The sequence below is a fragment of the Cryptomeria japonica genome, chromosome 11, assembly GCF_030272615.1.
Source record: "Cryptomeria japonica chromosome 11, Sugi_1.0, whole genome shotgun sequence".
NCBI lineage: Eukaryota > Viridiplantae > Streptophyta > Pinopsida > Cupressales > Cupressaceae > Cryptomeria > Cryptomeria japonica.
Genome location: NC_081415.1, coordinates 86,116,885 through 86,142,105, shown reverse-complemented (window position 1 = coordinate 86,142,105; position 25,221 = coordinate 86,116,885). Strand labels below are relative to the sequence as shown.

The 25,221-nt window shown below is 37.6% G+C and overlaps 1 protein-coding gene and 1 long non-coding RNA gene across 2 annotated transcripts in view; both read left to right on the top strand.

Moving 5' to 3' along the window:
* Window positions 1–25,221, top strand: part of LOC131079326 (phosphoribosylformylglycinamidine cyclo-ligase, chloroplastic/mitochondrial) — a 74,786-nt gene that overhangs the window by 21,558 nt on the left and 28,007 nt on the right. The gene's annotated exons all lie outside the window — the stretch shown is intronic.
* LOC131079327 (uncharacterized) lies at window positions 22,421–23,284 on the top strand. The gene is made up of 3 exons (XR_009113953.2): window positions 22,421–22,695; window positions 22,860–22,943; window positions 23,051–23,284. It is a non-coding gene; the product is annotated as an uncharacterized LOC131079327 (long non-coding RNA).

Genomic DNA, 25,221 nt, shown 5'->3' with positions numbered 1-25,221 from the left:
GCAAGTTCAAGGTCGATCCAAGTCAAGACAAGGTGGCGAGGGACATTTCAAGGCGTCTTTAGCAAGCACAAACATTAAAAGGTCGTCACAATGATGAAATTCGCATCCTAGGACATAGATCGCTCCTGTCCCTCTCCAAGGGACCAGGGCGATGTTAGATGCATTGGTCATTTTGTGCAAGATTTACGTAAGAACAAGATTTCATAAGGTAATAAAAGGTCTAAGGCATCGTTTGAAGATAACATATAGGAGTTTTGAACGTCCAAACATTGCTAATCAAGGTAAAAAGCTCACATCGCTCCTGTCCTTTGGACAAGGACCAGGGCGATCCTATCAAGAGCACTCATATTCCTTCAAGATCAAAGCAAGGTGAGGTTAAGCGAGGCAAGGGACGACGTTTGGAGGACATCACAATGAAGATCGAAGATAAAAGGATGCATATTGAACGTGGAAATTTGAAGATCGCTCCTGTCCTTTGGACAAGGACCAGGGCGATGAACATCCAAAGACACTCATGAACACATGCAAGGCAATCAAATTCGAAGAGCTCATCATGATGATTAATGTTGAACGTGGAGATGAAGGAGTTGAACGTGAAAAATGCAAAAATCAAGACAAAATCATGGATCGCTCCTGTCCCTCTCCAAGGGACCAGGGCGATGAGGTACGTCCCTCTCATTTTCATAGTTTTGGCGCCAAATAAGCAATTCAAATTTTCCTTAAATACTAAGTTCGATAAAAAATTGAAAATCCTATTTAATTTGGCATTTAATGTGGCGTTGATCTTTTATTAATTATTTTGCCTTTATTAAAAATCGAAATTTGCAAATTAAAAACGTAAGGCATTAATAATTAATTAATTAATTAATATAAAAATCGAATTTGAAGCGCTACAAAGGGAGGTCGGCCTTGTTATTTAATTTAAAAATCATTTAAAAAATAGTTTCATATCCTCAAGTCGGCCTAAGGGATGAAAAGGTGCAAGCGCTATATATGGAGGGTGAAAACAATCATTTTCACATAATCATTTCTTGCTTTCTACATGCGATCTTGAGGAGAAGGAAGGAAGTGCGAAGTATTTCAAGTATGGAGTGCGAATTTCAAACCAAAGGTGGCGCTAATATTATCTAGAGTGGTGCGATATTTTGGAGATTTCAGTGGAGCGATTTGTCAAGGGTGAACTTGGAGATCCATTTAGGACCACGTCAAAGGTGCAATTGAAGATCACGTTGAAATCCAAAGGGTGGCGAAATTGCTAACTTGAAGAGGAGATCACGTCCAAGACTTGAAGGGTGGTGAAGTTGATAAGAGGAACGTTCTTTTGAAGATCACATCAAGACCATCTTATTTCAAATTTCGCCTAGGCGAATTTTATTCATTTTGCATTTTAGAGTTAAGCTCTCAAGTAAGGTATGGCAAGATCTCTTGTTTTAATTTCAAATTTTGATTGTCATTGCCTTAATTTTGAAATTTTGTTTTGCCTTAGCTCAGTCTTTTTTAGGAAATGATTAATAAAGGACTTATCATTAAGTTTCCTAAAATTTGCTCTCTATCTATTCATTGCAAAATCATGTTACTAATTTTGAAATGTTGTGTAGGCGTCAAATGGAGGTCTCTTCAAGGAAAATCAAGCCGGATCAAGGACGGTCTTCGCCAGGACGGTCTTCGCCAGGACGATCAAGCCAAGACAAGGGCGACCTCTTCCAATCCAGCGTTCCAAGGCGAGGTACATCATCCTGCACATCAAGGACAAAAGGAGTTAGAACAAGAGTTAATTAAAGATAGCCTCTCAACGACATCAAATTGAATATCTAGCAAGCTTCAAGTGTCAGATGAGGTGGCATCCCAGTCATCACTCCTCCAGTCAGTGAAGTCCACCTCAGCATGTCCAGATTCAATGTACTTAACTCATGGAAGGTGGCACAAACTTCGATGTACCTACCCCGGCTATCCATTGGTCGATTTTTCTAGAAGGGACATGTGTCCAAGCAATACAATTTTATCATTGGTCAAGCATTAAATGTTATGTAATGGTTGTAACAAACCCTAATTAGGGTTTTCATTGTAAAATCTTGGCCATTGATCTTGAATTGATCTAAGCCATCAAATTGTATTGTGGGCACTATATAAGCCCAGGCATTTCATTTTGTAAGGAGGATTTTAGATAGAATTAGAGAGAGTTGTAAATAATTGATAGAATAGCAATTAGAGTAGAATAGGAGGACAAGGCAAGAAATTGTTGCCATTGATTGTAAACAAACTCCATTTTCATTGAAGTAATGGTGAAATATGTCGTTTTCTTGCAATTTGCATGGTTTCTTGTTGAGTCTTCAATCTTAGATGGTAGATGATTAGATGAATGGAGGAAATGTGATTGATTAATGGTGGAATTCGTACATCCATACTACTAGCAGTTTGTTGATTGCAGACTTGCCTTGCGTAGTCAACTGGAATCATTCAGCCTAAGCTCAATTTCAATTTGTTGCCTCTTCATTGATATGCATCAACTTGGATGGTATCTATGCCTGCGGTGATAATTTGAACATCATAAAGCTCCCCTTAGAAGATTGCACTAGTCTTGTGTAGATGTTCCATTGATGTCAAAACAAGATCTAGTTAGAGTTTCATCAAAAATCCAATCATTGCTCCTACATTCTTAGTATTAGGATTAGATCCTCTCTTCACCCTTATCCTTTTTCCATTTTTTTAATCTAAGTTAGTAAGAGCCTGTGTCCAGCAAAGCAGATCGGAAGTTCAATGTAAGTCCCCTTGTGATTCCAGCAAATCACATCATACCACTGGAGCTTGTCCACACGTGGAGACCCCACTAAAAGAACCTTGGAGTCCATCTAACTGATCCTTTTTGCAGATCTTCAGCAGTTAGAGACTATTTTCTCAAGAGAGGATAAGATGCCTGTCGGTATTTTATTCTGTGTATGATTGTGTACAAAATACACGTCAACAGGGCCCTACTATTCTGGCAGGCCACAATAGTCAGTAGGTAAGGACGGGTGACCATGGTGAGAATCATTGCCTTTAATCATAAATGTTTATATGGCTCTTTGAGTTTACATGTAGTTTCCAGTCACTTGCAAGGTGAACATTTGATGTTTAATTGAATTTAATTAAGTTTGTTATTGGCTGACCTAGCTGGTTGGCTAGATTGAGTTAACAGATTTGCTCTTTCATAAAATAGCCCTCACCAAGTTGATATGTCCTTATTCAATAATTTTCTGAGTGTTTTTTCGTAAGCTATAATTTGGTACAGTATTTCCCAACATTGGCATGATACTTGGTTTGTGCAAGTTGACAATGCTGCAAATTAGTATTAAGGTTGCTTTTTCAGTTTCCTATGTTGACAACTTTGAGTGATCCTTGCGTGCAACTCCTACATGTCGTCACTGAGTTGAAGATAGATGATAAGTGATGGCAAGGCCCGAAGGCCATGCAGTCATCATCAGATGCTTCATTATGACCTAAGTGGATGGTAATTTCATTGAGGAAAGAATGTTGAGGACTAACTTATAAGAGAAGTATTTTTTGAATTTTTCATGCTGTTATCAATTCATTGGATAGTGAATCATGTATGATAGTCTTGAACTATTAGTAACCTCTCGTAAATGCTTTCGGGCCAGACTGAGGAGCATAAAAATGATGATTGCATTCAAGAGAGGAAGGTTTTGAGACATCCTGTGAGGAAGCATCACAGGCTGAAGACTAAGAGACATAGCTTAGTTGGTGATACTACAATTAGGTTCAGCTTCAGAGGGAGCTTGTTGTTTTTAGCTCCAGAGGGAGCTTGTTGCATTCAGCTTCAGAGGGAGCTTGTTTGTTGTTTCAGTTTCAGAGAAAGCTATATCCTTGGTTAAGGCAATCTTCTGGGAGAAGGTTGAGGTGAAAGCCCTCGTTCCACCCTCTGCAAGTAGGCATGGTGGTATTGCATTCTTCTCTGGGAGAAGTCTGAGGTTAGAGCCCTCGTTCCACCCTCTGCGGAGTGCAAGGTGGTAGTTTCTTTGAGGTGTAAGACCTCTTCCACCCTTTGCGGGCAATGCAAGGTGGATCCATCCTCTGCGGTTGTGCATGATGGGTATCATGGAAAGAGTCCATGATGTACTTAGGATTCATCCTCTGCAGGTATGCATGATGAATATCATGGAAGGAGTCCATGATGTATATTGAATTCAACCTCTATGAGAATGGATGGTGGATATCATGGAAAGAGTCCATGAAGCATGGTCACGATGTAACTTGATTAATCAAGGGATCCTCCCTACCTAAGAGGGAGTGTTGAAAATGTAGCTAGGTCGTATCCCTTGATTGGGCCGACCTAGCTTGGTAAATTTTAATGTGGCCTTCGGCCTTAAAATTTATTGTGTATGGGCCTATTTGGGATATTGTGTAACTTGTAAATTCAATAGGTCAAGACCTATTAATATGTAACTTGTAAAGTGTTATTGGTCAGGTCCTAACCGATGCAACTTGTGATATTGGTCTGACCCTATAATGGGGAATGTAACTTGTGGCTATAAATGGGTCTGACCCTATAATGTAACTTGTGAATTTATAATTTGGCACCAAAGTCGACCTAGGCATAAGGGTTAAGGGCATGTATATAAAGGAAGCGACTTGAGGTCACAAGCCATATAACATAAGCGAATATCATCTGCCTTAATGCGATCTGTTCTGCTCCAAAAGATCAGCGAACTACATTCTAAAGTCAGCGAAATTGTCTTCTAGCTGGGTGAACATCTTCCTAGGTCTGCCGAACCTGCTCCAACACTGCTGAACTTACTTCAGGCTGTGCTACATCTGTTCTAGGGCAAGCAAACTCCCTCACATGATCTGCAATCAACAATCTGGGCGATTGTTCAAATCTGACCTGAACTGTGATTCAGATAAGTTCTTTGTATGCCCTATAAGGGCAGTATTGTAATCTGCTGCTATACCTAATCTAATCAGATCTGAGATCTTTGGTTGCTGGGTTTTGGGAGGTTTTCCCAGGGTACATGTGTGTTATGTGTATGATTTACTTTGCATTCTGATTTTCTGTTCTATACTACTAATCTGATCACTAAAAACTAACAACTCACAAGCAAGCATGTGTCCTCATCAGCATTCCTGTCAGCTAACTTCTGTTGTGAAGTAAAAATTTGTACCTCATTTTCATGAGAGGGAATGTGGGTAGCAGAAATCTCATTAGAATCATTATAAGGATCTATTAAATCAAGGAAGCACATTATGCATAAAACCTTGTTCATGTTCCTTAAAGCTGAATGCTTGCATACCCACCTTCAATATCACCATTTTTAGGCTGTAAATATATATCCATGACACTGTCCTTAGCAGCATAATCATTTTCAGGTGTAAAACTATTTATTTCATCCTCATATGCCTGCACCAGAGTGAGCAGTGACACTACATTCCTCAAAGGAAGCAAGGCCTAGGAGTACATCTAGTAGATACTAAGTTTTTATTCTTTTGCCTGAAAATTTCCATACATTACTAAGTACTATCAGCCACAGGAGTTGATTCATTACTTTGACCAGCTGTCCACACACCTATTCTCTGATTCACAAAGCTGTCATGAAGTGCAACTTACATACTTTAACTTCTTTGCCATACCTTGTATTTGAATTGCGATACATCAAATCCATAATTCTCAGTTTTATAGGGTATCATTTGAAACATGAAACTGTTTACAATATTCTTCTGCTAATTCCTTCTCATCATAAGCTTGACCCACATCCAACCATATTACAATTGAATCTTTCCTTACTCTCACCCCTGGATGTTTTAATGTCAACTTCTAATTTTACAACAGGTTCATCATCTTCAATCAAGACCTCTTCCTTCTCACACTTTCCATGAAGCCCTTTACAATTTGAATATTTCAATAATAATTCAACTATCTGTTATGGTTGTCATTGTAGTTCTCTTTAGCAGGCTGTGTATCCAAAGGGAGTGCTTCAACATTACTAGTAACCACCAAATAAAGATAGTTGTTAAGGAACTACTTCAACCAGACTCAACAACCAAATTAATGAAATACACTACACTGTTAAAAACATTCATAGTTTGTGATTGCTTAAGAATAAGTGATCTTGGGCAGGGCGGATTGTTTTTGAAATGGAATTTAGTAATAAATAATAATAACTTAAAATATAATAAAATAAAATAAAATATGATATAATAAAAATTTAGTTAAGTTTAATGAATGGTCAAAGGGTATTGAATGAAGAGTCATGACTCCCTCAAACATGAGATATTAAAGGAAGATCATTTCATTTGAGATGGAGATCCAAAAATCATTTATCCAACAATAGTCAAAGAGGAAAGAATGGAGCATATAAATCAAGGAAGGATTAATATAAAGGAATGGGTAGAAAATAAGGAAGTGACTATTTCAAAGGGCAGAAATTACGAACGGTTGTACTCTTTCAAAGGGTGGTAATTGTGTAATGTCCCTTTCGGGGATTGCCTTGTAATTTGCACTAATTTCACAAAATCCAAATGAAACAAGGAACACAATATGGTTAGAGATATAACCTTCACCTAAGAATAAGATGAGATAAGTCTATCTTGGAAACCTCCAACCAAATTAGATAATAATATAGATATAATCCATGTAATACATCCATTTCTAGGGTTAAGAAAAGATATAGTTATAAGACAAATATAAATGGTTACGTGAGGGTTCAACCATAATGAGGGTTAAGATGGGAGGGACATGATAAGGTGCCCTAAATATCCCTTACCCTAGCCCCAAGAGCAGAAACTCTGTCCCCTTTGGCCTATGTGGTGCTTAACCATGCTCATGAGGTGGTGTACCTAGTGGAGCTTATACATTGTTGCCCTCTACCATGCCATCCTTCTCTCCTGTTATGATTGAGGATTCCTTCTATTTCACCTCAACAATTGGCCAATATAGGGTTTGTAGGGGAGACTGCAATAGGGCACTCTCAACTCGATCCTAGGCCCAAGAGTGGAATCTCTGTCCCCCTTGGCCTTGTGTTGTCCTTAACCATTGTCATGAGGTGGTGTACCTAGTGAGGCTTGTACGCTATTCTGCCTCCTTGCACTCCCTTTCCTACCCTAGCATGGTCAATTATTTTAGATATATAGTGGTTCATATATTATCAAGTGCATAGATATATGTCTATTATATGTAACAATTCATGCATCTATTACATATATATACATTCACCCACATATAATTATTATAAAGACAATGATGTATTGAGAAATTAATTCTGCATGCCACAAGGATTTGATATGTTACTATTTAATTGGATCTGCCGTGAATGAAGTATCCTTGCCGATGTTCCATGCTTTGCTTCGGTGTTGGAAGGATCTCTTATATCTTTGCTAGACATTGGAAAGTCATGATCCTTCCCCACGAGTTGCAATGTTTGTGAAGGAGGCATCCTTTCATGGTTGACCGCTGCCCTTTCAAGGTTTGTGTGAACTAATCAAGGGAGATCACACCTTTAAAAAAAAAAACCTATGCCTGGTAAACTTTTTAATGTGACCAATGACGCTGTCATGACACACCATCCGGCTTCACGTGAACTTTTTTTGACCTGGAGCTATGAACTGGTGAGGCCACAAATGGAGGACCTCATCCCCACACTTCCCAACAAGGATTTGAACCTTCTTGGTTGCTTCACTAATGAAGTGTTTTAACCGCGACACTATACGTCTGAAGACAGGGAGATTACACCTTAACTAACCAATCCTTGATGAATTAAATTGCTGCATGATAGGGGAGGGTCAATCTCTAGGATTGATGTTGTGCAATTAACAAACTTGGCTTTAGAGTATGTTGTTCTGATTAATGAAATTATGAAGTCTTACTTCGTAAGACATTTTCATATTCAAGTTTGTTGTTCATGGGATCTCAGATCGGGGGTAATATAAATTGTGAAAGGTTGTGACTTCCAAAGGGCAGACATAATGAAGAGGTGTGACTTCTCCCTCACATTGGAAGATACAAGGGAAGAAGGTTTCATTTGAGGAGGACATTGTTGTAAGGTTTTCACACATCACTCCATTGCAGATGGGGACCCCTACTTTTTCGCTTTCTAGGTTAGTTTTCTTAGTTTGGTCATCTAGCTTGGCAGTTGTTTTAGCTATTAACTTTTTACATGAGAAGGTGCAGTGCCTTAGGTTGTTAGGAAGTGATCAAGTCATGTCTCTCTCTTTAAGTTGGAATGAGGTCAGTTTAGCTTTCAATGCCTTGGTGATGAGTGATTTAGGATGATTATTTCATTTGTTCATTACCATGTGGCTTTCAAGTTCTAGGATGGGAAGGTTGAGTCTAAGTGTGGAGAACTGCCGGACAAAATGAAATGCTTGGTGAGAGGGTAGTCAGGGCATATGCAATGATAAGGAAGCCTTGTTGAGATGAGGTTACTTTCATGAGATGAATGGGGAACCCTTGAAGTGGGTGAAATAAGTGATACGAAGAGCAAAATGGGACAAGTCAAGTCACTTCTAGTGAGCACCCAAATCCACGACTTGCTTCATCAACACTTCTAGTTAATGCCTAAATCCCCGACCAGATACTTTGGAGTCACTTCTAGTGACCCTCCAAAAGTCCAACCACCTTGGGAGCATTTCCAGTTGGCTATCAAAAGCCAGACTAGATGAGCATGTCCTTATTCTTGATGAGATCAGCACTTGTTGAGGTGAAAACTTAATGTTTTGAAGAGTAATGTTTCTTGTGATTGGTAAAGTTTGCCAAGAATGAGTGGAAGCATGTTGAAGAGTTCATTGAGCAAGTTATATTGATAGCTGATGATCACTTCCAGTTGGAGGTGAAATCCACGATCAAGCATATGGTACTTCAAGTTGGGGGTGAAATCCACGATCAAGCACACGATGCAACGCCCGACCAAGCATGCTTTTCTTCCACAAGACACTATCAGTGACATCCCAAAACCCCGACCTGCTACAAGACATTGTCAATGACTCCTAAAAATCCTGACCTACTTGGTATCATTTCCAGTTAAGGTTCAAAAGCTCGCCCTTGTCTCCTCTTCACTTCTAGTAGGGGGTCAAAACCCCGACCACCTTGGATCCATGACCAAGAGCAAAATAGCTAAGTTGCATGGATACGGATACGGATACGGTATTGGATACGGATGCGGCCATTTTTTAAGACCCCCAATATGGATACAACTGGATATGTCATCCATAAAAAACACATACACATATATTTAACACAATTTTCTAAGTTATTCGAGGAAATTTTCATTACTTCAAAAGCAATATAGACACATAATTGCTACATAAATAATTATAAGTTGATTTAACATTCTACAATATGCAAAAATAGTAGAGTTGCATTGGAAGATAACCCAAAAAATGGGTCACTGAAATAGAATAACATTTCATTTGTCTTTCTCATTTGGTGTAGGTTGTGTTTAAAATTGCATGAATGGAGTTTTTTAAAATTAAATTTAGGAAGATTTACGTCAAATTTTTTAAAAATCAAATCGCATAGTATCTATCATGGTTGGAAATCAAGGTTTTTTGGGCTTTTGTGGGGGTACAGTATTCAACGTGTATCCAGGCTGTATCGGATACGGGATACACGTTCCCAAGGTGGGACAAAGGAGTTTCCGGCTACTTTGCAAAATAGTGAACAATGAGACCTTGAAGCAATTCAAATCAGAAAATATCAGTGTTAATCGGACTTGAAACATAAAATCAAACTTTAAACATTACAAAATCAGACCTTGAAACGTGAAAATCAGAACATCATTTCACCTTTTATTAGGAATCCACATCAGATCAGAAAGTTAGAAAGATGTGTAAAATCTGTTTGATGCTGTCTTTGTTTGTTTTGCAGATGAGAGAAAATGAGAAAGACTACAAGATCAACATAAGGATGATAGAAAATGCAAGAGGACATGATCAGCACAAAGATACAGTAGTGCATTCCAACTACAACATGTGACAGGACATACATAGAAGGCTTTACCAGCGTAGAAGTATACAAGGAAGCTGCTTGAAGGAGAAGGATATCAGCATCATCAAAGCAAGGAGGGTGAAATGATCCAGCAATAAGAAGAATTCCAAAGATGGCGAGGACAGCAAAGGGCATGCAAGATCAACAGCTAAGATATTTAAAGACATCATATTGATGATGAGGAAGATGTTAAGGCAATCTTGAATTTCACTACAAGATCAACATAAGGATGATAGGTAATGCAAGAGGACATGATCAGCACAAAGATACAGTAGTGCATTCCAACTACAACATGTGACAGGACATGCATAGAAGGCTTTACCAGTGTAGAAGTATACAAGGAAGCTGCTTGAAGGAGAAGGATATCAGCATCATCAAAGCAAGGAGGGTGAAATGATCCAGCAATAAGAAGAATTCCAAAGATGGCGAGGACAGCAAAGGGCATACAAGATCAACAGCTAAGATATTTAAAGACATCATATTGATGATGAGGAAGATGTTAAGGCAATCTTGAATTTCACTTGGAAATCCAAGAAATCATTGCTAGTATAGCAAGAAAGTAATCTAAGATAGAGGCTTCAAGTGAAGGTGATCAAGTCAGAGAGATGATGCAATTTTGGAATATCTCCCATCACCACCTCAATCACCTTAGGCATTTAGAAATGTTGAGTATCAAGAAATATTGCTTGAACCACAAACTCTTGCGATTAGCTATAGGGAGCAAGTAGCTAAGGTGGTGCCCAGTCATCACCAACACACCTTCACACTTCATTTAAAGTCAAGGCGTCTAGATTCAATGCACCTAACTCATCCAACAAGGCGGATAACTACCACATGTGGGGACAAAGTTCGATGTACCTACTCATCATCTATTGGTCAAACATTCAAGGAAGGACATGTGTCCTATAAAATGTAATTTTATCATTGGTCAAGCATTAATGCTATGTAATGGGTGTAACAAACCCTAATTAGGGTTTCTATCTTTCGTTCTTGGCCATTGATGTGGATTTGATCCTGGCCATTCAATTGTAATGAGAGCACTATAAAAGGCTCCTCTCTCTCATTTGTAAGGGTTAATAGTCAATAGTCAACAGTTAGATAGTAGCTAGAGTAGAGTAGGAGAAAAAGAGATTGTTGCAAGAAGCATGTTATTTTCATTGAAAGATATGGTGAATTTCATGTGTTGATTCAACATTTGCATGATCTCTACTTCTCATTTATTTTCATGTTGATTAGATGGATGGAAGCTATTATGGATGATTAATGGTGAAATTCTCATGTTCATACTACTACTAGTATTTCATTGATTGTGAAGTATCTTGCGTGGTCGATTGAACTCCTTATAAACTTAACTTTGATTACTATTTGCTCATTGATATGCATCCCCTTGATGGTGTCTATGTCGGTGGTGATTTGAACATCATAAAACTACCTTAGAAGATCGCACTAGCTTTGTGGAATTGTTTCTTGCATGGCGAAACAAAGCATAGTAGAATTTCACTATATCATTCATAGACTCTTACATTCCTAGGATTAGATTAGCTTTCTGAACCCTTTATCATTTTGCTATTTTCTCAAATCAAATAAGTCCCCACGTTCCAGCAGAAGTCAAACATTCAGGTTAACGTTCAATGTAAGTCTCCCTTGTCATTCCAACGATTCACATCACAATTGCTAAGTCTGTTCATGTATCAAGTCAAGACTTGACCATTGGAACTTGTTGATGTGTTTTTTATGCACATGCGAACACAAAATAAAATACCATAAGCATCTTATCCTCTCTTGAACAAAATCTCTCGGATGCTGAAGATTGGTTTAAGGATCACTTGAGAAGACTCCAAGGTTTATGAATGTAGGGTCACTACGTGTGGATAAGCTCATTGGTTTGATGTGATTATGTTGGAATAACAAGGGGACTTACATTCGAATGCCTGAGTGCTCGATTTGCTGGAACTCGACTCCTATCTACTAGCTGGGAGATAAAGAAATGGAAAAAAGATATAGGGTTTAGAGAGTCTACTCTAAGACCTAGAATGTAAGAAAATAGATGAACACTAGGTGGAACCCTACTGAGCAAGGTCTCACCATCAACTTGAACAATTTGACACAAGCTTAGTACAATCTTCTAAGGACGTTTCAAAGATGTTCGAATCAATACCATCAAACATTGATCACCATTCAAGTTAATGCATAAACGATGAGTGTAGAACGATTCGAAGTTAAGCTTATATTATTCCAGTTGACCACACAAGGCGCACTTACAAGCAACAAGAGGCTAGTGGTATGGACTAAGCGGATTCCATATGAATACATTCAACAACTTCTTCCATTCAATCTAATTTATTTATCATCTAACATGAGGATCCAACAAGAAACCATGTACATTGTAAAGAAACAACTCACTTCACCATAACTTCAATGAAAATAGAGTTTATTTACAACTAAGGCAACAATTACTGCCTTCTCCTACTTTATTCTAACTTCTATTCTATTCTCTTTAGACTATCTATTGACTATTAACTATTGACTATTGACTATTATCCTTTTCAAAAGAAGAGCCAAAGCTTTATATAGAGAGCTCTTTACATTTCAACAAATCAGATCAATGGCCAAGATTTTACAATGAAAACCCTAATTAGGGTTTGTTACAACAAACTCTCCTTAGCCAATGAGAAAATTACATTCCATGTATGTGGACCAATAGATGTCAGGGGTAGGTACATCGGAGTTTGTGCCATCCCTCATGAGTCAGGTACATTGTGATTGAATCGAGACATGTGGAGGTAAGACCTTCCCTGATTGGTGAGTGGTGATTGGGATGATGACTAGGACGTTGCTTCAACTTGCACATGTAGAGTTGACTTGTCACCACGAAGGGATGTCGAGGGATATCTCTTGATACTCAACATTATCTAGCTCGCTCAAAGTAGTGGTGTTGGGAAGTATTGATGTAGCTAAGTCTTTCTTCCATGCATTCGAAGTGTCCTTGATGATGATGAAGCTTGAAGAGATCCTCTATGTCCTTGCCTAATCTCCCTCCAACTTGATCTTGTTGATCTGTAAAACAAACAAAAGATAGTGTTAAGTACATGATATATTCATGGCATTTCTCACTCCAAACTATCAACAAGAAAACAGTTAAATCAATTTTGCTTGAAGTTGGGAGGAGAGGGCACACTTTTTGAGCAATTTGCTCCTGTACCTTTGGAAGGGATATGAGCGATTCTAAGAAATGCATCAAGTTTAGACAGAATTGATCAAGGCTTGCTCAATTCATATGATTTTTAGGAGACTGATGATGTTGCAAGGTTTAATTTATCCTTAAAGAGGATTCCAAGACATTTCTCTTATGACTTTATGCAAGGTACCTTCTCTCAACACAATGCGCTCTTGTACCTTTGGAAGGTACATGCCTCTAGGAAATTCGCTCCTGTCCTTTGGCAAGGTACAAGAGCGAATTGGCCTTCTTAGCTCAATTCATGCTTGAACTTGATCCTTATTGCTTTGCTCCTTGATTTTCAACTTCTCTCTTAACCAATTTAACCTTTAAAAGGGTTTAGCTTAGGTTCCATAGCAAGGTATAGGGTTTTTCAGGAGAATTTGCTCCTGTACCTTTGGAAGGTACATGAGCGAAATCCTCATTTGCACTCAAATTTCCATCACTGCCTCAAATTTGCTGGCTCAATCTTCATGTTTGTGCATGTTCAAAGGCATGGTCAAGATGATACCTTGTTAGACAAAGCCTTAAATCAAGAATTTGATCCAACCAAAGGGCAAGGCACATGCTTTAGTAAAATTCGCTCCTGTACCTTTGGAAGGTACATGAGCGAACTAGGAGATGTTCTTAGTTTTCTCACCTCTTTGATGAAAGCGCACTTAATCCTTGAGATTTGTATGAAGCTTAGAATGTAGCAAAGCTTAGGTCACCTTCAAGGAGGCTCTCAACACAATTTCATTAGCAAAACACTCTCTTCAAGAAATTTCGCTCCTGTACCCTTGGAAGGGACATGAGTGAATTTCTTCCTTGGTTCAATTCATACTTCTTTTCCTTTCAAATCACCTTAAACTTGACTTTCAAATCCTTCTTTAACGACAATCAAGTCAATTTGCTTCCATTATTGCTCAAAATGAGATTAGTTCGATGGCTTAGGTGAGGAATGAAGTCCTTTTAAGAATTTTGCTCTTGTACCCTTGGAGGGGACATGAGCGAATTAGGAGCATTAGGCTTGGATTTGAATCAAACACTCACTTTTCACCCTTTCTCACGTTGCTATCACCTTGAATCATGCTTACAAGTCACCTTAAGCTTTGCTTGCTTAAAATTTGGGGTCAAACATCTAGTCTTGACAAATTCGCTTGTGTACCTTTGGAAGGTACATGACCCCTAGTGAAATTCGCTCCTGTCCCTCTGAGAGGTAAAAGACCGAATTTGGGAAAATTGCACGAATTCTTTACATTTTCATCATCAACTTCATTTCAACTTACTTTCAAAGGCATACATGAATCAATTCCCTTTCAATCAAGGCCTAGGAACATAATTTTGACCCAAGTAAGAAGCAAGAAGGGAAGTCTAGGAAAATTCGCTCCTGTCCTCTTGAGAGGTATAGGAGTGAATTTGGCTCTTGTGCTCAAATTCTTAATTTCTCCTTCAAATTTAAGTCCAAATTTGCTCAAATTCATCCCTTAAGGTGAGTTCAAGTTGGTCCTTCTCCAATCAACGCCCTAGAGTGAGATTTTCATCCAAAATATGAGCAAAAAGGGAGTCTAAGAAGAATCCGCTCCTTTACCCTTGAGAGGGACATGAGTGAATTTGATGTTTTAGCTCAAATTCCCATCTCTTTGTCAAATTTCCAAGTCTAATTTTCATGGTCATACTCCTCCAATGTGGGAGTGGGAATGAATGAATTTTGCATCAAACAAGGCCTAGCAATGAAGTATTCCATCCAAATTGGAGCAAAGATCTCACTTGTAAAATTTGCTCCTATCCTCCTGAGAGGTACATGAGCAAATTTGGTCTTTCTATCCAAATTCTTCATTCTCCATGATCTAAATTCATTCAAATTCATCTCAAAGGGAACACCTAGCTCGATTTCACCTTAGATGAGGGTTTAAAGCAAGAGCTTGGCTTGATCTTAAGGCAAAAGAGGCTCTTTAAGGGATTCGCTCCTGTCCTTCTGAGAGGTACATGAGCGAATTTGATGCTTTCAATCAAATTCCTCTTCAATTTGCCAAACATTCAAGTTTAGACCTGGTCATTAGGCGCCTACAAAGGATAAATATGTCCATTTCACATCAATAGAAGCCTACAAGCAAAGAACTTCATCAAACTAAGGCAATAATTCCCTCATGTTGAGAATTCGCTCTAGTCCTTCAAAGAGGTACAGAGGCGAATCTCTCTCTCTTCTTCAAATTGCCTTCTGTTACCTTCATTTTCTTCCTCAAGCTTCGTGATTGCAGTCAAAATTTGCTTCATCATTCATCAACCATGACAAATTCAAATCCTAAAGGGGCTCAAGATGACCTCTGCTCTAAAAGCTCATTCCTTTGATTCATATCCCTGATTGACTCCAATTCAAAATCTCTTAGGCAAGACCTTGCTAAGACTTATCCACCTAGACTCGCGACCAGAACTCTCTCATATTCTCAGTCAAAGCTTAAACCTAAAACAAGTTCTAGGGTAACCAAGAGGAGGCCTTCAGAAAGGAACCCTAATGTACCTGACCTGGGCCACTCACTAACTCATCCTATCCTAACGAGCCCTTTGGCAACTCTTCAATGCAAGGATTAATAGCAAAGACCTAAATGACCAAGCTAAGAAAACTAACCCTAGAAAAAAAGGGGGGGGGGTCCTCATTTGCAATGGGGCAATGTGTGAGAACGTCACAACAAAACCTTGGAGTTGTCTTGGTTGATCATATAATTCAGCATCCGAGAGGTCTTTGTTCAAGAGAAGATAAGATACTTAGCATTTTATTCTATGTTTGAAAGTGTCATAAAAAACACATCAACAAACATGAAGGGAGATCAATTTGGAAATTAAGTTATTATTATTAAAAGGCAGCAATGAAGGGTGGTGACCCTTTCACCAATAAAGTATAAAAAAGAAATCATTCCAAGCATTCAAGGATCACTATTCAATCATCACTCATGAGTCCATCAAAACAAACCCGTCATTCATCCATCAATCATCAATCTCTTAAGAAATCAAGCAAACAATCATCAAATCCACATCAATCATCACTTCATCTTGGGATCAAGAAAACAAACAACTCAACAATCAAGCATCACTTTATCAAATCAACATTCATTCAACCATCATCCACCAATATTTCAAACTAGCATTCATTACATTGTCACTCATCAATCATCTAATTTACAATCACTTAATCATCACTCACGAATACCTCAAATCATCAAATCAAACCAGAGCAAATCTTATATGTATAATCTTGTTGGTGTACGTTTTATCATATACCGAACATTAGAATAAAGTACCCAAAGATAATTTATCCTCTCTTGAAAAATCACCGCTTATGTTAAGATTGCTAGAAGATCATATGGCGATTCCAAGGTTTCTTTTGTCAGGTCTTGATGTGTGGATAAGCTCAATGGGCATTGTGATATGCTGGTAATACACAAAGGGACTTATGCTCGGATTGTTCAATTCACAATGAAGGTTTAGACAATGAAGCTCTATCATTGGGACTTGGATCATGGAAAAACTGAAAAGGAGACAAGGGTTTAGAAATTCTAATCTTTTCCTAGGAATTCAAGAGACGGTATTGATGAGGTGAACTCGATAACCACACTTTGCTTCGCCTCACTTAAGAAAACTACACAAAGCAGATGCAATCTTCTAGGGATGTGCTTATGATCGGAAGTTAAGCATACACAAAGGAAAGCTCAAACTAACTTTACACAATGAACAAAAATCATCTGTTCATCAAAGTATGAGCGAAGATTCACCACAATTCAATACTTATCAGATCTTGCATTCATCTAACATACATGAAATAAAATCTAAACTATTGTGTTGAAGAAATTGAAAACCTTGCCAATTATTCAAATAATAGAGATTACAAAGCCTTAAGAAAAAGCACACAAGTAATGTATTATCTGAAAATGACCTTCTTGCAACAATATTTCAAAAACCTCACACTCTCCAAATGAGAGGAGGCAACCTTATATGGCACACAAAATTTTTGAACGGCCGAGATCAAATAGTGATCAAGGGCCTAGATTGAAAAATCAAAACCCTAATTAGGGTTTGTTACAACTATCTACCCCTCGACCAATGAGAAAATTACATTTGGGGACACCATCTTGCTAAATATGAACCAACAATAAAAATAGAAGGTTGTTGCATTGTGAAGTATGCCCTCTAGAAGCTTCTGTGGATAAGTCAGGTTCATTGAACCTGGACATGCTAACTTGGAACAATCTGATTGGTTGGAAGAAGATGAGGCGCCACCTTAGCGTGTTGGATGTCCTCTTGAATTCTCCAATTTTTTGCAAAGAAATCGTCTATGGAAATTTGTTTCTTCTTGTCATCATCTGATTCTGATTGGGAGCTTGTCTTTGACTCTTCAGGAGATGAAATCCTTCAAGAAGATGTCTTGATTGCTTCCATAGGTTTGGGATTGTAGATGAAATTCCCCAAGAAGTCTGAAATTCTTTTCTATATTTTCACCAAGTCTGAGAACTTTTCTTTCTTGATGCTTTCAGATTATTTCAAGTGCCTTGAATTTGGAGAAGAATTCCTCTATGCCTTCGCCATAATGGAGGAATTTGGAATTTCTTTCTATGAAATAGTTTTTCCCATACCTAGCCAAATTTTGGCCATCTTTATGCTCGGACGAACCTTGCTTGTGGTCCCGTTTTCAATTCTGAATTTGGCTCGAAACTCCATTTATGTTTTCTTCGATGATCCCACCTCCACTGTCATCCAAAACCTGCCAAAATTAAAGGGAATAAGTTAGAATCCTCATTTTGGATGTGAATTTTGAAGGTATGATGGCAGAGTGTGCTATGATTCTCCAATTCCTCAGAGCTTTTAGCCTTTAACAAGCTGTAATCACTTAGAAATCTGAAAAATAAGAAAAACTCTGAGAAACTTAATCTGATTTAAAAGGTTATGGGACTGAATTTGGTCTGCTAATGAATAACTTAGTCCCCAAATTTGTGAAATGAATGTTAAAATCGGATTTGGATGATTAAGTTGTGAAAACCAAATCCATTTTCCATAAAAACCTATGTTACCCGAGGACGTGTCCCCGGTATTTTTTTCAGCCGTCCCTGTCCCGGGGACGTCCCCATAAATTCTGCATAGACAATGAATTTTGACAATGAATTCTATAAGCAATTTGACTTTGACTCTCAATTTAACACAAATTTGCCATAAGAACTCTACAAGTTCTTATATGTTAAGGTTCTATAATGGATATGTGCATGTTTTATCCATGTTTTCATATGAATATTTAAAATTTCCCTATATATTTTAATTTTCCCTACTTTTATATAGCTGTCCCCTTTGCCGTCCCCAAAATTGGCAAAAAAAATCACCGTCCCGGAAACGCGTACCCCTGTCCCCTGCCGTCCCCGTCCTGGAAACTTGGGGTAACATAGATAAAAACTTCATCAAAGTTTGAAAAACCAGGTTGAAAACCATGAGAATTTGTCTTGAAAAACTGTGTCACCTTCAGGATCTAGACAAGAGAGAAGTAAGAAAGTGCTGCTTGTCTCAGAAAATTTTGAATCTGCACTTGAAATGCCTTTAAAATGCTCTTGAAAACCTTCGAAATTCTCTGGAAATCTGTACAAAGACTCTTAAAATCTTCTCCTCCTCGTGTCTTGCTCTCCCAAGTTCGAACTTCATATGAGAAAATGAAAGAATGAATTGTATTTGTATTGGAGTTCTAATTCTTCATTTAGAAACTCAGTAAATCTTCCAAAATTAGTTTCTATTCAGTCTTTAGTCTTTCGAATTTGCAAAGAAAGTTTCTAAATTGGACCGCAGTGAACTGTCATCTCCTTATCCAGTTCGAACTTTCAATCTTAGTCTCAAAATGAAAGTTTCTAAATTGGTTTTCAGTTGCAATTCGAATTTATTCTTCAGTATTCTTCTTTTGAAAACTTTCTAAATCTACCTTTAGTTCGAACTTGAATATCATATCTTGCTGACAGTATGAGGGAATATTCTTTTACTCCAAATTTAGCATGTTTCTTTGAGGGCGGACTTGGTTGATTTCATGACCCAAACCTGGGCGGACTTTGCTAAACTTGTGCACCATTCAATATGATGCTAGGCGGACTTCCTTGAAGTCATGCACTTCATGTTATACTCTTAGGCGGACTTGTCTTGCATTTTGCACCTTGCACTTCGTATGTTCCTCTTCTAGAGCGAACTTGGTTAAGTTTGTGCACCATTCATGTTGATCAAGGGCGAACTTTGTGATCATTAGAAACCAAGGATAAGTGGACTTAAAGAATCTTGTGCACCAAGGTAAGGGTGGAGTTCATCATTCTTGTGCACCGCATCATCAACTAAGGGCGGAGTTCATGACACTTGTGACCATGTCAAGGCATACTTGGTGAATGTTAAGAACCACATCATGAGCAGACTTCATTGAACTTATGCACAATGAAGGCGGACTTCCTTAACTTCATGCACCTTCTCCGTGGGCGGAGTTCATTAACTTCATGCATCTCACACTCAACCAAGGGCAGATTTCATTCATTTTAGGCACCAAGGAGGACGGACTTGGTGAAATTCATGCACCATGAGATCAAAACTTCAAATCTTCATAACTTGTGCAATCCTTCTCGGATTTGTTTGAAATTTGAAAGCCACTCATCATTCATCCATTGAATTCCTCCAGATCCCTAAAATTTAGGAAATTGGCTTTTTTGAACAAAACTGGAATTTTGGAGGAATTTGACAATTATTTTCATTGTAACTTAGAGCCAATAATGCAAACCCTAGATCCCCTTTCCAAAAATAGAAAAAACAAGCATCCCTAAAAAATAGGAAAAAACGTTCCAAAAAATAGCCATTTCAGGAATCGTACTTAAAGTGCCAAAAACAAAACTTCCTAAAAAATAGGAAAAAGCGAAAAAGCAAACTTTCCAAAAATAGAAAGTTGTCCAAATCCACTCAAATCAATTGCAATCTTCGTCCTTCGGCCTTTCTAGGCACTTTGACAGTGTCTAGAGTCTGTTCTAACCATGGCTTGCACAAACTGACTCATGACTTCCAAAACTCGGACCTTTCAAAATTGACAAAATTGGTGCCAGGAAGGTTGCGCGACTCTAACAAAAACCCTAAAAAGAAAAAGCAAGGAGCGTCCCCATTTGCAATGGGGCGATGTGTGAAAAAGGTCTCAACAAATCTGCATTCAAAAAACAACAGACTTGTGATCTAGCAAGTCATTGGTATGCAATTTGATTGAATATATTGTCTAATATATAATCTCTTATATATTTTTGATCTAGTTTTTAATGGGAATTGCTAATTTGTTTAGATTCCTATAATTAGCAAATTAATCTATTCATTTCCCTACAATCAATCTTTATTGATTAGAAGGAAACATGTTTGAGAGCTGCAGCAGACCTGTTCCCACAATGTAAGCACACCATTCCAAGTTGGATGGATGGGAGTTCCTCCCACTTATGGGCCGAGGGGTCAAATTGTCCTAGTTGGATGTTCCATGCCGTTAGGCTTAGTTGTGGTGAATAGTTTCCGGGTGCCCTGTCATAATTTCCCCTCTAATCACTACCATGGTTGGTTGTTGGAAGTGAAACTATAGAATAGATCCAAAAAGGTGATAATGTCTATCATTTCTTGAATGTTAATTGATTATTTACTTTTAAAAGTTCAATAACTATTGTATGATTTAATTATAGAATACTATTTGTAAATAAAGTACGTTGTTGGATTTGTTACTTTGGGCAAAAATCAGGTATACCCCAATGGAAGACATCACACTTTGGCTCACCATGCCTGGTCAATATCATATTGTTATTGACTTTGTTTTCCCATCTAACACCCTATGCATACATTCTCACTTTCTTGAATGGATGGAAGCCCATCCACCATATTAGTCTTACTAAGCATAGACAAATGTATGGTAATTACTAGTACTCTCAGAGTCTCAACTGCTGCAAGTTCATGTGCTTTTGCTATTCTGGGATCAACCAATTTATACAATCTCTTTTCACCTATGCCAACAGCAATCACTTTATAATCTTGAAGTGTAATTACCATACACATGCTTCCTTGAAACTTTACACAAAGATTAGGATTCATAGTGATCTGACAGTTCATTTATAGATGGTAGGTTTTGGTTCATGTTAGGAATATAGAGAACATTCTTAAATGTATAATTTACACCAATTCAATGTTACCCTAACGTTCCCATAACCTTTTTTAAAAAGTGGTCCAACCATCACCCAAAGGAACAAATTCACTATTACTCTTATCCTTAACATAACTTAAATACTAGTCTTTCAGACATGTATAGTGCTTAGATGAACTATAGTCGAAATGCCAAGTTGTGGACTATATAAACTAGTTCTGTGATGCTACAAAAGTGAATTTATCTGTTGCTCCTTGTTCACTCTCCTCAACTATATTTGCATACTGTGACTTACTTTAACCACTTACAAGATCGTGTTGTGAATTTTGTCAATCTTTCTTGAAGTGCCCTGGCTCTTTACAACATTAGCATTTCCTCTTGAATCTTTGCATTGACATATTGCTCTTTAAAGATTCACCCAATAAACTAGCTGCTTTATTTTGTTTTTCTTTGTTCTTGCTTCATGCACTGAATGCACTCTCTGAGATGTTTGAAGTTGTTCCTTTTGACTGTTCTTGCCTTCACTCCTTTTGTAAGAGAAGTGATGAGAACTTCTCAAAATCAAATTCTTGAGTGTCTGCAAGTAGAGGCAAATAGGGTGGCAAATTATGCATTATCAATCCAACCGAATCTTGAATATCCATTGACATTTTAATGGTTAACAATTGATCATTGGAACCTTAACATGCAAAAGATCATTAGAAATAGGTCCTCCTTGCAACTTAGTGAAAAACAAAAGAGTTTTTGAATATAAAGCTCCCTTGGTCTCAGATTCTTGACATTTTGTTCTGGTACTTTCCCATAATTTCGAAGCTACTGTAGCATCTCTAAGCTCTGGCACCAGTGTCTCAACAATAGACAATTTTAGAACCATTAAAGCTTCCTTATGCCTTACGTTGTCATCATCCTTTGGATGATCTTGCAGTTGTGCCTCCTTGTTCATTATGATTTGATCAAGATTATGATACAAATGCTGAGTATTTTGTGACTCCATATACTGTATTTTTTGTCAGTCAACTTTTGAGAGTCAAGTGAAAGCAATATTTGAATTCCTGTCATGGTAACACACTCCACTAGACTTGGGATTGATAAAAACAATTATATCTGGAGATCCTTTAGAGCTGGAACAAAACTACTTTACTAGACACAACATGGGAAAATTTCTTATGGCTTGACAGATATTAAATTAACAATATCTTTTCAGGCAATTTATAGAAACAATTAAATTTATGGACTGCAAAATGCTGGAGCAAAAGTAAACAACAGGGATGTGCAATATGCTAATATTCACAATGTGCCCAAGTTTCAGGCAAAAATGCCCTCCCAGTCAAAAGTTACAGGATTAATCCTCTCCCAGTCGAAACTAAGGTAAATATTCATAATTTTTATAATGTTTAAGGTAATTTTGCAACATCTTTGAAAGAAATTCTCATGCTGAACAGCAATTTTCTGTTAAACAAAGATTTCTAATTGAAAGTACTTCAATGCCACACAGCTGGTGTACAAAATAATACTGTTCACATTTCTTTTAGCAGTTCACCCTTTCAAGAAAAAAAATGCTATTGTCTAGAGCTGCACCTGCATCCTTCTACTGCTGCTGTGCTTAAAATTCTCAGGTAGCTTTGCGAGGCATTTCGATAGACCACATTGACATCTTTCTTTCAGTTTCAGCAATCACAATTCAGATTTAAGATGAGTGCTGCTCTCTTGCATCTCTTGGCAGGTAAAGTCTCTATTGGATGCCCAGCAGATCAAATGATTTGAATCAACAGAAGAAGTGTTTTTTGAATCAGCAACGATGGCTTATGTCTGGAATATCAACAGCAAGATATTCAGATTCTCTGCCACCTCCACAAACAATAATTGTACTCCCATCCCTCACATACGAATGCCATCTGATGGCTCTGATACCTTATTGTTATTATTAAATCCAGTAACTTTTATATTGTATAATGACTTACTATTTAAGCCAAAAAATGAAACTACCTTTCCTAGAAATTAGGAATGAATTCCCAACTATAGCATAAATAAAACAACAATATAACATTGTGGTATCTTTAGCAATTTAGCACAATACTAACAAATATAAAACTTATTCACAGTGCTAACCTTAATATTAATTAATCTTGTTAGCCTGATTTTTGAACTTGAAATTTTAAACTTGTGTTGAATCTTTTACTAAGGACCTAGTCAATGATATTCCCAATCATTTGCAACTCTTAGGCCTCTTACCATGTCAAGGAAAAATCACTCAGTATCTCACTTTCGACCTATTGAAGTAGTGACGCAGCTTGCTGTGAGTTGCAAGAACAACTGATTATAAAAATTCATCATGATTAGTGTGAAACCCTTTCTAGATAAAAAATCACAGACAAAACAGTGGAACTGATTGACAATATATCTTGAAGATATGTTATGTCATGGGACACAATGAGGGTTGGCATATAGAAGAGAAAATAAAAGTTTCAACCAATTAATATCACCTCACGTGATATTTAAACTCAAGTATGGGTTTCACTATTCTCAAGATTTTCACAAAGCACATATTGTGCATGGTACAAAAGTGAATTACTCCAGTTTATAGCATTTGGTAAGATAAACAAATCTTGCACACATACAAAACGCTGAAGCTTTTGGTAATAATCGGTAAGTTGGTGCGTGTTTTATAGTTGCCAGTCTACTGGATACCCCCAAAAAAGAGTTGTAATGCCATTCAAATCATATCAGCAATAAAAGTCTCATTGGCAAGTTTGTGTGTTTTAGAACTTTCCGAGCTTGTGAATGCCTCAATCATTTTATAAGTTTCTTAAACCATCAAGCAAGTCGTTAATGTGTTTCTCAACACCTACAAAAATACTTGACATTGCCATTTCACTTAGTTGCTCAAGTGCTTCAAAACAGCGATAAGGTTAAGAAAGTTTGAAAAGTTGATGAAGACAGTTGATCGGTCACTTTGTCTAGTTGTCAAATCATTTTAAAAGGCAGATGAGTAAGCAATAATCATTGGATTGGGCTTTTGGGTGAAATGCTAAAACGTTTAAATTCACTGATAAGTTATGAAGGAGCTCATTTACACCAACAGTAGGGAACTAATATGATTGCTGGGCTATGTCACTAACTTGTTTAAGTTGCTTTAAAGGCCAATAGCTAAAGAAAGAGGTAGTTATTATAATTACCAAAGATAATTGTCTTCATATTTGTTGAGAAAGGTGTTAGAAATGTTTAAGCAAATGAAGAGTTTGCATCTCATGGAGTGCAAATAAAGGTTATGCACAAACCATATTTGGTAAGCACATGTTAGAAACTTTAAAGCAAACGAAGAGTTCGCATCTCATGGAATGCAAATCAAAGGTTATGTGCAAAACATATTTGCTGAGCACATTCTAGCAACTTTCAAGCAAATGCAATAAGCAGCAGTAAAACCAAAATCCACAACCGTTACTTGCATCCTACCTGCCTGTGCAAAATGCAAGTTTTGAAACTCAGTACAAACATGCATCAAAGCATAACAGTGGGAGGATTTTTGTTAGATATTAAAGTTAGAAATGCTCCCGTAGACATGCTTGCAAGACGTGGAATCATAAATGAAGCACATAAATTGTTTGACTGAGTGGCTTTTGTTGACTTATGCTGTTGTTGCTTCGGTAATTCGGTGATTCTGTTCGTCATGTTTTGTTCCGCGTTGCTCCACAGTTATAGATATGGTTCATGGTTTGGACAATATACTTATGAGTATTAGATGTACCTTTATTCAAGTTTGTACGTGTTATCAATGTTTGGAAGGTGAGATACATGGTTTGGCAGTTCGACCTGTCAGTTGCTTTGTTCCTCATGAACATAGCAGTTTGTTTGGGCATTTGCATTTCATCAATTGATTGTTTTTTGGTCCTACGG